The sequence below is a fragment of the Lotus japonicus genome, chromosome 1, assembly GCF_012489685.1.
Source record: "Lotus japonicus ecotype B-129 chromosome 1, LjGifu_v1.2".
Lineage (NCBI taxonomy): Eukaryota > Viridiplantae > Streptophyta > Magnoliopsida > Fabales > Fabaceae > Lotus > Lotus japonicus.
The window spans coordinates 27,563,276-27,579,426 of NC_080041.1; the positions used below are offsets into that span (position 1 = coordinate 27,563,276).

The 16,151-nt window shown below is 40.6% G+C and overlaps 1 long non-coding RNA gene across 2 annotated transcripts; it reads left to right on the plus strand.

Annotated features, from left to right (window-relative positions):
* The first annotated feature begins 210 nt into the window (after nucleotides 1–210).
* On the plus strand, nucleotides 211–15,895 carry LOC130734314 (uncharacterized). 2 transcript variants are annotated; one of them, XR_009017904.1, is made up of 4 exons: nucleotides 211–1,276; nucleotides 1,448–6,900; nucleotides 10,782–10,859; nucleotides 12,319–15,895. It is a non-coding gene; the product is annotated as an uncharacterized LOC130734314 (long non-coding RNA). The 2 variants fall into 2 exon arrangements; XR_009017903.1 differs by lacking the exon at nucleotides 12,319–15,895 and having other exon boundaries at nucleotides 10,782–12,309.
* The last annotated feature ends 256 nt before the right edge of the window (nucleotides 15,896–16,151 follow it).

Below are 16,151 nucleotides of genomic sequence, written 5' to 3' on the forward strand. Positions count from 1 at the left end.
CCTCCCCTTGCAGCTTCACCTTGGCAGCAGTCAGATCTTGAACCTCCTTCTTGGTACCTGCCAACTCCTTCGCCACCTTAGCGGACCTCCGCTCGGCTTCACCCGCCAGCTCCTTGACCTCCTCCACTTCGAGCACTACCCCCTGCTGCACATGCCGAATAACAGAGGTCGTCTGGAGCACTGCTTTCAGGGCATAATTCATGAGGTCGAAGGGTTCTTTCTGGCCCAAGAACGCCTGATCTAGCTCGTTATACACCAACGCATCGACCTGGTCGTTATGTTCCTGAGTGTCCACTGCCTCGCGGGTCCACATGGAGATCGGCCTCAGCGGAGGAACTTGAGCGATTGGAGTCACCCGTTCAGGGGAGCGACTCTCTCCGCCGGACGAGTGACGCCTTCTCTTACTCTGGCGCCCTGAGCGGTCCTCATCCCTTCCGGGGGAACCCTCCTGCTGACAGTTGGGGCTCGCCCGACCATCCTGGGGCTCCAACCTCTTGTCGTTTGTTTCATCCTCTTGGGCCGGAGCACTTCGACCGCCCTCAATGGAGTCGGTCCCGATTACCTGCTGCTCTTGATCGTCGAGTCCTTCATCCTCATTTCGAGGAACCCCGTCCTCCTGTTCCCCCTAACTGTCGGTCTCAGTTTCATCAACTGGCACCTGCAGCGCGGCGATCAAAGCGGCATTAAGCTCCATATTAGCACCTGCACAAGAGTAACCAGAAGAACGGTTAATCAAACAAAGATCACAAGACAGACACACCTTTACAAAAAATAACACCTTACCTCTAGCGCGCAATAGGCACGCGTTCTTCCGAACGCTAAAAGTACAAATGAAACGACTCGTTTTAGTGTTATTGTGGGTTTAAGTTTTATTGTTAATTATTAATATCATTATTAGATATAAGAAAATTAGTTTAAAAAAAAAAAGAAAAAGAATCAGAGATGTGGAAAGGGATTCACGTAACCCCCACCCCTTGATTTAAAAAGTAAAATAAAACTAACTTCCCACTAAATCACATAACCCACCCATCCAGTACCATTCTTTTCTTCTACCCTTCGTGAATCAACGTCGCCTCTGTTTCTTTCGCCTACTTTGAGGCTGAAAGTTTTCTCCACAAATGAAACACTGAACCCGTCCATAGGAACTCAACCTTGAACGAAATTTCCATTCCACCGGTGGGAAGACTTCGGACATTAATTTGGGGATTTAGGATTTATGCTCTGATGAAGGAGAAGAGTACCCACTCTACAAAAATTGCTCTTTGATGCTATTGAGGTATACCTTCAACCCACAAATTTCAATAATAATATTATAGCACAGTTTAGAATTAAGTAGAATTATTTTTAGGGCTTTAGTTACTCATTTGAGAATTTTATGGTTGCTCATGGGTAGTATGTCAAAAGGGTAATAAATGCTGAAGGTTTGAGGTTAATTTTTGGTGTTCAGATTCACTGACTAGTGGCTCATTCGCTTATCGTGGAGTTGTTGAGAGCAGTCGTATTGGTTCTTCGTAACTGTGAGTGGTTTTCAACTGCTATGACATATTTTTAACAGTCTTATAACTGATTTAATTACTTTATCATATTGCCTATTTATCTAAATTGGGGAAACATGTTTTTTATATGTTTGACTATCATTCTTGAACTCTGAAAGCTGATTTTATGAAGCTGATTTTGAGTATGTTTTATGAGTTGATATGAGAAGAGAATGACATTGGTTTAATTCTGAAATTGTGTGAAATTGAGATTGTGAACTTGAAAAGCTTTTATGAGCATTGAAAAGTTGATGTTGAGAATGTTATTTTGAAAACCTTTGATGAGTATTGGAAAGCTGATTTTGAGACTGTTGATGAGACTTGATATGATTTGAGAAAATGGTTTTGGGGATCCTTGATAGAACCTCGTAGCCGTTAGCGGAGGTAACGACCTAGGTGCACCTAGCTAGTTTGATTCCGGGAGGAGAGGGCTATCCGTTAGATGGAGCCGCCAGTGCACGGAAAGGGCTATCAACGAGATGTAGCTTCCCCCGATGAGATTGATGAGATATGACATGATTCCGGGTGGAGAGGGCTATCCGTTAGATGGAGCCGCCTCTTGGGTAAGATAATCCTTAAGAGGAAAGGGCTATCAACGAGATGTAGCTTCCCCCGATGACACGATGCGACTTGAGAAAGGAAAGGGCTATCCGCTAGATGGAGCCACCCCTATCGGAGAGGCCATCCCTTAGGAGGAGAGGGCTATCAGCGAGATGGAGCCGCCTCATGGTTCTACATGTGTGACCCTATTAATTATATTTCTGGTTTTATGTTTTTCATATCTGGACATGATTTTAACTGTATTTATTTGAAATGGTTATTTATGAACTTTATGATTTTTGTCAAGTTCATTGTTGAAATGATTTAAACTGGTATTATTGATGATATAAATTGTTTATACTGAGTTGAGAGCGAAAAAAATCGTGACTAGTTTGTTTCCCCTTCCTGTTCATGGTGGTTGTTGACTGCTCACTAAGTCTTTGTGACTTACCCCATTCCTTATTTCCCTCCACAGATTTTCAGGCAACTGAGTAGCAGACTGTTGTCAGATTCAGACCATTTGACTTATTTCCTTTAGCAGGTTGTCATATTGGTGTCTTTTATTTAATCCTGGTTATCTGCAGCTATAGGGAGTCCTAGGTGGATTTAGATTTGGGATTGTGATTTATTGTTATATTTTAAGAGTTGGCACTTGAGTGCTCGAGTTGATTTTATATTTCACTTAAAATACTGGTTATGGAAGAACTTATTGGCAGATGTTGTAAATTTGTAACTATTGGAATTACAAAAGAGACTCTAGTGTTTTTATATATGTGTACAAAGATATTTCGAATAAATTGTTTGGAAAATGATTCTATGAGGAAGAGGCTTGCAAGGCTAGGGTGGTAGTCTGTGCGCCGGTCACAGCTTAGGATTTTGGGTCGTGACAAAGTTGGTATCAGAGCTTTGGCTGTAGGTCCTATTAGCTGCAGACATGAGGTGGTGATAGAATCTCTCTAGTAAATTGTGAACCGCGGCACAACTTACTTCAAAGATGCTATTAACGCCTCATGAGAGTCTTAATGTTGTTTCCAAGTGTGATTTGAGTTCATTCCTCATTCACTGATGTTTGAGTCATGTCTTATATTTAATGAGTATTCTTTTGTTCAGTGAGGATGCCACCTAGTTAGGATTCTTAGTACATGATGAGTCTATTAGCCATCATCTAAGCCATTCTTAAAGTGGTTGTGGTTGACATGGTAGAGTGGATTTCTAGTACTTGTTGGTCACTGATGTAGCTAATGTTATGGTGCCTAAATCGAGGTGAGGAAACGCATTAGCAAAAGAGCTTACAATGGGTTTGTTTGGATTATAACATTAGGTGAAACCATGTATTGGAGTTTTTACTGGGCAACAACAACATAACCAACTTGAGACAGTTTATGAGCGTCGACCAAGGATTAAATAGAGGGGAGAATATAAAGCAGGTGTCACTATAGAGATTAAGGTAACACTAAGTGGTTTAACTTTTCTGGTACTAGTGCAAGCGAGAATCCACAAAGGTTTATTGATGTTTTTGAGAGTCTATGGAGAGCACTTGGATGCTTGTGCATAAGGGTAGTAGATTTAACATTGTTGAGTTGGAGTGTGTATCGTATGATTGGCGTGATGACTTTAGTTGTACGAGAGAGGTGTGATCACCTATAATAACATAGGTGACTTTTCTCAGAAATTGATGAATCGTATTCTTCTAGAGATTGTCATAGATGGTTTGAATCACGTGCTTGAGTTGTTGGCGTAAACTGAGTAGAATGATACCGGAGAGTAGTTATAGTAGATAATCTTAAAGCTTCGTGCAAAGACATAGACTAGATTTTGGAGGGGGCTTTATGATCAGTTTTTCCTCAAATACATTTTTGCACGAGATCTACACCTTGTTTTACTTATCGAAAGATTCATCATCTAGCTTTCTTTGGAGAAAGTAGGGTGTGAAATTAGTTCATTCAGATAAGTCATATTCGGATGGATTTACATATGGTTGTGGTGTGACTTCCTCTAGTCATGAATAAGCATTAGTAGGAGCGACCTTAGTATCTTCTCTGACTCTTTACAACACTTGTGAGGCATTTGGTTTTAGAAATTGGTTGTGATGCAAAGGTTGTTTTGGACATTCATGATTTTTGGGGAGAGACTCCAGAAAAGTTTTATAACCAGGTTATTAATGCCTAATTGAAAATTGCTTTTGAAGCTTCAATTTGAGAAAGATAGTGAATTTATTAAAATGGGAGGTTGGATGTGTGGCGAAAGATCATTGTTACAATTTTTATTGGATCAGTTTGGTATAAAGTTGCTTTGTCTCTTATAGAAAACTTAATTACATTGGATTAGTTTCAACATGATACTGAAATTGACTCTTGGGTTAAGACTTTTTGTCATCCTGTTCTGGGGAAATATTGAGGAAGACATGTGTTGTCATATATACACAAAGAACCAATATTGGTATTATTGTTTTTAAGTTTCTATATTACATATTATTATTCTTATCATTATTTCATTCAAATTCTTTGAAGGAGTCGTTGATAGTTGATTATGGGAACCGTTAACTTGAGGTATTTATGGGGATTGAGAGTGGTTGGTAGAAATCATAACTTTAGAAATTGCTGATCTTGATGTGATATTTTGGTATCATGATATTTTGGACTGACATAGCAAATTAATGAGATTTGAATTATCTAGAGAGTCATCTTTCTTATTCAGTGAGTGAAGTTAGGGACCATGAAATCTAATTTTAGCATCGAAGTTAGAAGGTTACTAAGGAAGGGTTGTCATGGATACTTGACTTTGTCTATAAGGACACTTAAGCAGCTGAAATAAAAATAGACGAGTTTCTTGTAGAGTGTGAAATTCTTAATGTATTTTTGGAGAAGTTCCTGATGTACCGCCCAATAGGGGGATAGAGTTTTCCATATACTTAGTTTCTGACACTAGTTTTGTTTGTGAGGAAGAAGAGAATAAATATACAGTTATGTGTGTACTACAGAAAAGTTGGATAATGTGACAATAAATAACAATACCATTTACCTCACCTGCATGAGTTGTTGATGGCTGCAAGGAGCACAATTTTTATTTTTATTTTTAAAAAACAAAAGGACCTATGATTTCGGTATCATTAACCAGAGATTAAGAAAGAAAGAAAAAGAAGATGACTTTTAGAACATGATAAGAGTTATTACTTATTATTCATGTCTTTGGACTTAGTGATGCCATTGTTGTTTTTATGGATTTAATGAGCCCCATTCATTCTTAGATTTTCTAGGATTGTGCTCATTGATTATTGTTGAATATTCCCAAGGGTGAGGAATGACACTAGAAACTTGGTGATAATAGAGTTGGGTTTGGGTTGCTTGTTCCAACTCATTGTTGGTCAACATGAAAATTCATTCTACTTTGGTTGATGATGTTGAATATGATCAAGGTCAAGATTCGTAGGTGATGAAAGTGGTAGAGGATTTCTAAGGTGAAAAGGTTCCACGTTCAAAGGTAGACTCTTGATGACATTTTATGACTTTGATGTTGGCTGTGTTGTGTGAGCCTAATACTACTAGTATGAGGAGGAAAATAATAGAGGATGCTTATCATTATTTTTTTAAATCATACATTTGGGTTTTAATCAAAGGCATTAGGATATGAAGAAATTTTATTTATGGGAAAGAATGAAGAAAGACATAGAAAATTGATTTTGAATGTTTTGCATGTTAGCAAGTGAAGGTTGAGCACTAAAGCGAGTGATGTTGCTTCAGTCTATTAAGATACCATAGGGAAAGTGAGAAGGTGTTGTTACGAACTTGGTGAGAGGTTTGCTTATGAATTTAATGAGTTGTGATTTTGTATCAGTGATTATGGATTAACTGGTTGAGCATGAACACTTTTGCCTATAAAAGTACTTGCACTACAACATTGTGTATCAAGATTTACCTTGGTTGAGATTGTTTGTTTGCATGGTGTAAGCTTGTTTATAATTTCAGATCAAGGAGCTTAATTTAATGCATTGTTTTAGAAGACTTTCAAAGTTGTTGTGGGGTCACATTTGAATTTGGGTACCACTTTCTATCCTTAAATTGATGGTTGATTTAAGAGGATTATTCAGATCTCGGAAGATATGTTTTGTGCTTGTGTTTTTAGACTTTAAAAGGAGATGAGAGCAGAATTTGTCTTTAATGAAGTTCTCTTATAATAGCCGCTACCAGTCTAGCATTAAGATTGTACAATTTGAGGCCAGGTATGCTAGGAGATGCAGATCACCAATAGCTTGGTTTGATGTTAGAGGAGCAAAGCTTGTAGGCTCATAACTTATCCAAGATACAATTTAGGAAAAGGTTAAGATGGTATGAAACTAATTGGTTACAAATAAGAGTATGAAAAAGTGTTATGCTGCTAGGAGGAGATGCCCTTTAGAGTTCGTAGTTGCAGATCATATGTTCTTACGCGTTTCCCCCAATGAAATGAGTGTTATGATTGGATAAGAAAGGGAAGTTAAGTTCAAGATTCATTAGATTGTTTGAGATCTTGAAGAGAGATGACTTTGTAGCGTATCAATTGATGTTTTTCCCATACCAATTTGAAGTCCACCTGGTTTCATATTTCTATGCTTTGAAGACACCTATATGTTCATTCTCATCTTATCCCTCATGAGGATGCACAACTAAATGGGCATTTATATCATATGGAGAATTTAGCAGTCGTAGTTGATAGAAGGGTGAAACAATAACGTTCTAAGAATATTGGTCCAGTGAAAATCTTTGATAAGAACAATCTGCAGAAAAGATGATTCAGAAGTCCGAGACCAAAAAGCGCGAGAAGTATCCCCACTTGTGTGAAGCTCAAGGTTAGTTTAAGCTTTAAAATTCGAGGACGAATTTTTTATAAGAGGGGAAGATTGAAACGACTCGTTTTAGTGTTATTGTGGGTTTAAGTTTTATTGTTAATTATTAATATCATTATTAGATATAAGAAAATTAGTTTAAAAAAAAAAAAGAAAAAGAATCAGAGATGTGGAAAGGGGTTCACGTAACCCCCACCCCTTGATTTAAAAAGTAAAATAAAACTAACTACCCACTAAATCACATAACCCACCCATCCAGTACCATTCTTTTCTTCTACCCTTCGTGAATCAACGCCGCCTCTGTTTCTTTCGCCTACTTTGAGGCTGAAAGTTTTCACCACAAATGAAACACTGAACCCGTCCATAGGAACTCAACCTTGAACGAAATTTCCATTCCACCGGTGGGAAGACTTCGGACATTAATTTGGGGATTTAGGATTTATGCTCTGATGAAGGAGAAGAGTACTCACTCTACAAAAACTGCTCTTTGATGCTATTGAGGTATACCTTCAACCCACAAATTTCAGTAATAATATTATAGCACAGTTTAGAATTAAGTAGAATTATTTTTAGGGCTTTAGTTACTTATTTGAGAATTTTATGGTTGCTCATGGGTAGTATGTCAAAAGGGTAATAAATGCTGAAGGTTTGAGGTTAATTTTCTTGGGCGCCTCTGCCCGGGGCCTAGAGGCAAAAGCTTCCCTCGGGACCTCGAACACAGCCTTACCCCTCTTCCTCTTAGTCGGTCTCACCATCACGAAACCTGCACAAGGGAGAACGCCATATCAACGCCTATCTCGTTTGAATCGGCTCAAAGAAGGACCCACCCGGGGTCCATCTTTGCCCCAGGCAGGATAGCATAACCGTGCGACGGCGAAGACCCTTTGAAAGACTCTTCCTCCCCGCAAAGGGGGCCACAAGGGGAGGAGAAACCAAACCAACTCTCCCAGTGCAAGCCACCCGTCATACCCCTAAAAAACTTAAAAGGAAAAGTATAAACAAAAATAGAAGGAGAGAAAAGCAAGGGAAGCAAGGACTTACGAGGAAGGAAGAAAAGAGCTTCCAGACGACCACTGCGTGAAAGGGATGACCACCGTGAAACGCCGGCAACTGGCGGAAGAGGTGAGGAGAGTTCTCTGGGAATTCAAGGACGCGAAAGTGCAAATGAATCCTCCCTCTCCCCTTTTTATAGAAAACTAGGGGGAAGACGTGACGTTTCATCAACCCTGGTTTTCCTAATCATGACGATTGGGGGAACGCAAGCGAATCAACGAATCAGCCCCTGCCACGTCATGAGGGAGGCAGCGACGGCGAAGCGACGCACGCTTCCAAAAGCACGTGGGAGAGAGGTCACGAAGCGACATGACTCACCCGGAAGCGACACGTACCCTCTCAAGAGCCAGGTGCATGAAATGCACCGGGCCCCCAGTGCCTCACGCCGTTTCCTATTCCCGTGCCTACCCTCTTTCTTAACGTCACCACCAACCCACGTCCTCTCAACTATTCAAAATTCAAACTGCGAAACCATTAACCCGCCAGAAACGACCTACTCGTCCAAAAAGCTGGTCGTCCGGGCACCGGGCCGCCACGGTCGGGATCTCCCCGGGTCGGCCAGAACTGTAGATACAACTACGTAAAGACGTGCGTTGACCACCAGCCACCGCATTTAATGCCCCCTTCATTTCCCCAAAGAAACTCCTGGGAAAAGACCAAGGGGCGTTACCTTCCAGGAACGTTTCAGATATAAATAGCAACATCTCCCCCTTTGCATTCTACACACTCCCCTCAAACTAAGATGACCCCCGCGAAAACTTGCCTGAAAGCACTCAGGGCTGAGGCTTTCTACGGCAACCTGTACTACTCTTACCAGACACAGGCCACCACCTCCGGTAGGATTATCCCTGACCAGCAGACTTCTGGCGGAGAGGCCCGATCCCCAACTGAGGGCAGGACTACTAATCTTCTTGGAGCTGGCGGAAGAAATGTGGGAGTTACACCGCCCCCGCTCGGAGATTAACATGCTGATCTGGGGGCTAGAAATAGCCATCTCGGAGCGCGAGGGGGAAGAGAAGGAAGCAGCTGAAGAAATCAAAGCCGAGCTGGCTCCCCACCTAACGGCGAGGAGGGATCTTGATAGAGATCTAGAAGCCGCTCGCCTCCGCTACAACTCCATGTGAGTAACCCCCCCCCTCTAAAGATAGTAAATGTAACGGCCTAACGGCCCCCCCAAACTTAATGAATAAAGGTTTAAATCTTTAAGTTACTGTTCTAAGGACCCCTGTGACGCCATAAGCATATGACATGTTAACCCTTGCCCCGCTAGAACAGCGGATCAGGGCTAGGGGGCTACTGTTCCTGTAAGGCCCGAGTTTTAAGCTTATGTTAAGTGAATAAACTTCTTATTCACGATTAGGGTTGATGTAATGTGAAGGGAAACCTGAACGAAAGTTTATTAAATGAAATATATTTATGAAGGAGAAAGTTCAGGAAAAGTTCAGGGATTGCATTATGATCGATAAAAGTTATAGCACGAACGTTTTACGCTTAAACCTAGGTCAGAAACCCTAGTATATAGCTAATTTTCACTTTTAGGCACGATGGCAGTTAATTACAAAAATCTTCAGAGAAATGTTAGAACTTCTCTTTTTCCATATATCACAATCGTTTCGAGGCGAAACTCTAGGATCTACGAACGTCCGATTCCAATCATCGGAAGTTTGCCGAAACCGAATCCCTGGTATTTCAAAACCCTAGAATTTCTCGACTATGGGGACTTTTTCTATTCTGAACTTCAAATGAAGATTCTACACGCGTACACCCATTTCTCTCGATGATTTCAATCTTTCTTCCGAAGGAAGTTTTCTATTCCGACATTCGATGCAAAAAGCAACTTATCGGGTAAAATAGTTTTATACCGACTATGCTTTAGTTGCTCAAAATGCAAGGAGACCTCTTTATAGTTTTGGAATTCTTTTGCCAAAACATATCTATTAATTCACGGAGAATGACGCCGGAAAAATCAGATTCGCGAAACTTTCATTTTCCTGCGAAATTCCATCTTCTATATATAGCAAATAAAGGAAGAAAAAACACAATTTTCCTCCATTTTCTCTCCTCTAAACCGCGGCCAAGAACAAGGAAGAAGGAAGAAGAGTTTTTCTTCATCGTTTGCTTGATCGTCGATCAATCAGTTGCTACTTCAAGGCTTCGAGGTATAGTCGCTAATCCTTACCTCTGATCGCTTTTTCCATAGCTTTTCTGTAGAGTTTTCTGAGCGGATAGTTTATGGGTTTTTGCAAAACTATCCTGAATCTTTCATTTCTGATTCTAAACCTCTTCTATGTATGCCCAAGATCACTTCTGCCGGATTAGATTTTCCGTTATGTCGCCGGAATTCCGCCGGAATCAATTTGAGCCTAAAATACCCATTTATGTAGTTTTTGAGTAAAGTTCCAATCTTTAGGCTGTAAAATATCGCCTTAGCTTAGTGCTAGTAGGATTAGTTGTCATAAACGTCGTTGGTGACGTCCCTGCAAAATTTTATTTTTGGGATTTCAGTTTTGAAAATCCTAAGTTAAAAATCATGACCAAAATACCCCTGCGACAGTTTTTGATCCGATAATTTTTCCGAGTTCAGAATACCCTTAGTTACGGCTTATGAAAGCATAGGAACCAAGTTTGATCGAAGAAAAATCGAGCCCCATAATTACATTAAGTGGCCGAGCCCTATTAGGGGGGAGGAGGAAATTTTCCTTTTCCGAAAACTTGTCTTTCACGCTAGTTTATCGTACCTTAGAGGCTAGATTACTTCGAGTAACCTTAGTAAGTATCGATAGCTTAGTTTCCGATAGATTCTGATTGATTTTTGTGGTTTTGTTCTAAAGGTGATTTTGAGGAATTTCCTGAGGATCAACACCTTGCTTGTGAAGAAGAGTTTGAAGTTTTTGCTGGAGAACCTTCAGGTGAGGGCTTCTCACTGAATCTCTAGTTAATGCTTAGGGTCGATGTTTCGACATTGTTTACTGTTTATGCACTGAGATTGTGTGTGATTGAAAATGTTTTCTGAGGCTTCGGCTGACAATGTAGATGATTCATCTACTGAATGTTTTTGAAGATTGACTTACATGCTATGTGCTATGTGGGTAATCTAGGATGTGTGGTGCATGCTTATATGCTAAGTGCTAAGTGTTAATGTTGAGATTTCTTGATATATGACATGTTGTTGATTGTGATGATTTAAATATGCTTTACACTGGAAATCTGAGATTCTGAATGGTGAGAATAGCGGGCAGGTCATGCCGATTTTATTTTGAGAGTTTTGAGAAAGTTTGATAGGACGAACGAGGTTCGGGCCTTGATTTTGTTTAGTGGATCGAGACATCCTCTGGAAGCGACTTGGGATTGGGAGATCCTGCAAATGTATAAGACTTGCGATAAGACAAAATGGAATCTATTTTATAAAGAAAACTCATAAGACCTTAAATAACCTCTAAATCTTTAAGTAATGATAATAACCTCGAAGGAAGGCATTGGAAGTGAAATCTTAATTTTGGAAAACGAGGAGTGTCGTCGGATCCAAGTGTTTGAGTCTGTTGTCGTTGTGCTGTTGGAGCAGCGTTTGTGGTTGTGCTGTTGGAGCAGCGTTTGTGATTGTGCTGTTGGAGCAGCGATGTTGTTGGGCTATCCTGGGGATAAGTCCGAGGAACCGTTAGTTCCCGAGTATGTGATACTCTTGTGCTGTTGGAGCAGCGGTGTGTGTTGTGAATGTGTCTTTTGTCGCAGAATCGACTTTGCCTTAGGGTAAGATTTTAGAGACTTTAATTTACCTAGAACACGTGGCGACGTGTCGAGTGAGGACGGAGACGTCGTTTGACTAATCATTCTGCATTCATGCAACATTAATGGGGTATTAACACAGGACGTACTCTGGACCTCGTCGGATTCCAAAATGGTCATAAGACCCGGATTTCCGTGATAGAGCGTCTGTAGACGTCTCTTGTAGCAGACCGAAATGGCAGACCTACGGGTTACGGCTGATCTGACTACCGTTGTTGTTGGAGTAAGAGGCACGCGGGCCGAAATGGCACCACCGTGGCTGGTGAAGGGCTGATCCGTTGATGTCCATCCGTTCCGGATTGCATATTGGTTGACTGGGTTAACCTGCATTGCATATCATGCAACATACATACTAATTTAGTTGTCGAGTGTGATTGTTAATTGTTAAACCTATTTGGAACATGCTACTTGCTGTTATTGCGTTTATGTTATTGTGGAACATGCAACCCTAGGAATGATATCTCTAACTATAAGCCTAAGTGGCTATCTATTATTTGTACCTATTGGGTTTATTATCTACATAGTTCTTTAGAGTTGACCCTCGCGTCTTCTGTGTGTGTTTTGGCGGACAACGCCTTTTGTCAGATGAACATTGCGGATTGGTTCGCAATGGTCCACCCTTCGGGGGGGATTAGGTACGAGATGATCGACCAGGACGACCCCGGGTCGTGGGTGGTTGACCCCGCGAGCCACCGAGCGACGTATTCGGGGCGTATCATGGAGGACCACGTGGATAGTGGAGGACTCTTGAGGTCAGGAGTGTTGAGGCGATGCTCTATCAGCTTCAACTTGCCACCGGGCGTTCACTGTGGACCAGGTCTTGGAGGAGCACCGCCGCCACCGTCATCTTCAGAGGAGGAGGATCCCTCAGAGGAGATTCCAGTGGGAGTGCCTTCGGCAGGGTCTAGTGCACCCTCCGTTGCGATCATTGATGATCAGGGTTCGGGCCCTAAGCCCGTGAGTCCAGCTTCGGAGAGCGTTGCAGGTGCGAGGGGAGGACGGATAGGGTTGATAGACTTGGTCGTTCTGGATTCTGATTCAGACGACGATCATGCTGACACATAGTTTTGGGTGTTGGTATGAGCTCCTCGAGTTGGGATTAGTGTAGGAGTAGAGTTTTTAGCTCTGACAGTCTTGCTTCATTTGTTACTTAGGGGACAGGGTAGATCCGCCTATAGATTTTTGTGTGGTTTCCTTATGGGAATCACAGAGAGTTGGTTGGACTAGGAAGTCTTATTTTCAGGCCATTGGGTCAGCTGATTCTCAGTTTTGAGGGATAGTGTTGCGGGCACTTCACCCTTTTCATTTGGTTTGTATATATTGCCTACGGGCGTTGCACTTTTCTTTCCGTCACTGGAGGTTACTCGTGACGAGGTTGCTACTACAGCGGGGGCTGTTTATATATTGCATATTAGTTCTGATTTTTGTTATTGTTGGGTTTTATTTAATTCCGTCGTGTCTTAGTTATTATTATAAAAAAAAAATATTCACGTTTTTCCGCATTAAGTTTATTTTGGTTACTAAAGTGACGCCACCGAAATCGGGGTGTTACAGTTCCGGGGAACCCTGACCCGAGACGGACAGAGTACCCGGGACGACCATGTTCCCCCCAGGACGTCCCTGACGTGGGACAGTTTAGTATGAGGGCCCCCGGTTAGAGAGCCTGAGAAGATCCTGCTTCTGGGCCCTACCACCTAGGGTAAGGACAAGACCTAGGGCCCACCGAATAGGGGTTGACCTAGGCCAACCATCTTAGGGAGTAGGTAGGCAGGTACAGATCCATAGGGGCCCCAGACCGTTGAATCACTGTTCCTTGGCAGGTACCACAGGTAATCCAACGGCAGGTTGTGCCCTGCGTACGAGCCATGCGTGACGTTGCATGGCTCCAACCCTAATCTCACCTCCCCTATATAAGGGGAGCCCCTATTCTATTGAAAGGTAACGTATTCTCACCATATTCACCATTCTCACTTCTTTCCTTACTGACTTTAGCATCGGAGTACCTTGCAGGAGCCCCCTCCGGGACGTAACCAGCTCATGAGCCCTACAGCACGTTCAGGTCCCCCTCTCCTACCCCTTGTCAACGGCTAACTTGATCATTCCCTAATCAAAAGCACTCCCCAGAGAAAGAGAGTTGTGTCGCAAAGAAGAATCCACGTCGGCAAATGAGACCTCAGTGCCATAGGTAAGAAAAAGGGGCCTGAAATTGGAACAAGAGGCTTGAAAACCACCACCCTCTTTAAAAACTTGCTCCCTGATGTCCTCTTTCAACAAATCATCGTCGAGGTCGTTACTATCCAAGGGAGCTTTGACAGGTCAAGCGAACGACGATCGCTCATATACAAAAGAAAATACTAGGTTGGATCAAGAATCGGATGTCGAGAGTAGAAACCCATTCGAAGTAACAAGTCTAGGGGAAGACGAATCTGTTTGTGTAGAAAACACTAACGGAGATACAAAGACAAACGAATGGGCTACAGACAAAACTATAGCTAGGAGAATAGGGCATCCCCGATAATTGAATAATAGAGGAAGGAAGAAGAAGGAATTGGTTGCGGTGATCTTGATGATATTGGGACGCCAAAGGTGATAGAGGCTTTACCAAAAAGTGTCAACCAATTAATTTTGTCAGAGGCAGAAGACTCAAAAGATGTCTTGAAAAGAGTGAGAAGAGCATTGGTGGTGGGGAAAAACCTTGGCCTAATCTTTTATTGTCTTGGAGATATTCCTTTTCAAGGGTTGGTGGAGCAGATTGAGTCACACAGAGCCGGTTGTGTTTCTCGTGCTTTGTTGTGCTTGTTGCGTGTCTTTGATTTTTGGTTATGGGTAGCGCTTGTTTTAGAGGCTAGTTCTTTAGATTTTTTGGTTGCCCGGGGAATTAAGTTTGTATTTTAGGGTTTTTAGCTTGGGCGGTCGATTTGCTTGATGTTGAGTTGGCTGGTGTATTTCTTGTTTGTTTTTGTTTTTTTAAAGTATTTTCTCAGGATTTTTAATTTAGAGTTTAATTTTGATGCACCGACGGTGTAAAGTTTTTTTACACCGTCAACCAATCAGATTTCAAGGATGTGAGAAAATCTCTCTTTTCATTTAATTTCATTAATTGACGTGGCACATCCTTAAAATCTGATTGGTTGACGGTGTAAAAAAACTTTACACCGTCGGTGCATCAAACTTTTTCTCTTTAATTTATAATATCTTTTCCTTTAAAAAAATTAACTTATATATATGACTTATTTGATAAGAAACATTTAACACAATTTAGAACCTGGAACACATAAATTCTGGGTCTTCAAACCCGTAACACATACATTCTGGGTTTTAAAACCCATAAGCAAAAGTACATATTATTATATTACTAGTGTTTTTTACCCGCGCGTTGCACGGGAAATATGTCTATTGTATTTGATACATTAATTAATACTTTGATTATTAAAAATATATTAAACAACGAATGAAATAGAAAAGTCAGAATTGATGAGTAAAGTGGACATAAAGACTTCTCTTCTAAGCCCGATTGAGACCAAGAGGAACTCATTTCACATTCTTTGTAAATATGAAGACGATAACACAAATCATAGATATAAAGAATTATCAGTACATATTAATCTTGAAAAAAAATTAATGTGATAGTAGCACAAATCAGGATTGTGTAAGATATATCATAAAGTATAACATTATTGTGTTTATTCCAACTAAGTAGGGATGACAATGGGTAGGTACTATAGTACCATCTCCATACCCGCGTTTTTAAAAATTACATGTACTTGTCTCCATACTCACGTGGGTAGCAACTCGAAGCTCTCCATCTTTAGACAATTCAATGTCATTATAGGAAGCTATTCATCTTTGCCAAAATCTAAATCTATGGATGACAATGAGTCTCAAAATCATAGGGTACCCGCAAAAAATATCCACTATGGGTAGGGTAAAAAACCGCTAAATGGGTATGAGGTTGAGTATAGATAATTACCCGCAAAAAATAGAGGGTATGGGTGCGGGTATGGGTACTATAGTACCCAACCGGCCCATATCCGCACACACATGTTATTATTATTATTATTATTATTATTATTATTATTATTATTATTATTATTATTATTATTATTATTTGGGAATATATTAACAAATTAACTTAAGCTATAGCTTTCAAACTCACTCTTTTTAAAAAAAAAGTTTGGGATATATTAATTAATACTCTAAAAATAAATAATAAATAAATTAAGATAAAATCAAGAAATAAACAACATAAATCCTAATCAAATCTAAAATTAAAAAATGTATTTTTTTTACTCTAAAAATAAATCAAAAATAAATTAAGATAAAATCAAGAAATGAACAACATAAATCCTAATCAAATCTAAAATTTTAAAATGTATTTTTTATGATAATTAATCTGAGAATGACACGTGTTATTTTTT